We start from the raw sequence: 338 nt of genomic DNA, 5'->3' as shown, positions 1-338 counted from the left end.
TCAACACCTTAAACGAGCAGCGAACCCACCATTGAGTGTATTCTTACCGCTCGGAATTCACTCAAACATTATTCACGTTACCTCCGGTCGTTTCTTTTTTTTTGGTTACTTCTAAATTTTTGTTATCAAATTTAAAGGCCTCGCTAGCCACTACGGCCTACGTAACAGTAATATAATACAATATTTGTAGATTAATATAATCATATATTTAATGAATCTTAAGTTAACTAAGTGAACTAATAAGTATAGTTGATAATTAAGAAAAAAAATAAAAGGGCTGAGACGTGAGCTTCGAACTTGAGAACTCTCGGACGTTAATCCAGCACCAAGCACGTGTC

This window comes from Cephus cinctus, unplaced genomic scaffold (genome assembly GCF_000341935.2).
Source record: "Cephus cinctus unplaced genomic scaffold, Ccin1 Ccin1_scaffold0255, whole genome shotgun sequence".
Lineage (NCBI taxonomy): Eukaryota > Metazoa > Arthropoda > Insecta > Hymenoptera > Cephidae > Cephus > Cephus cinctus.
The sequence above is the reverse complement of the archived record's forward strand: the minus strand, read 5'-3'. Positions refer to the sequence as shown.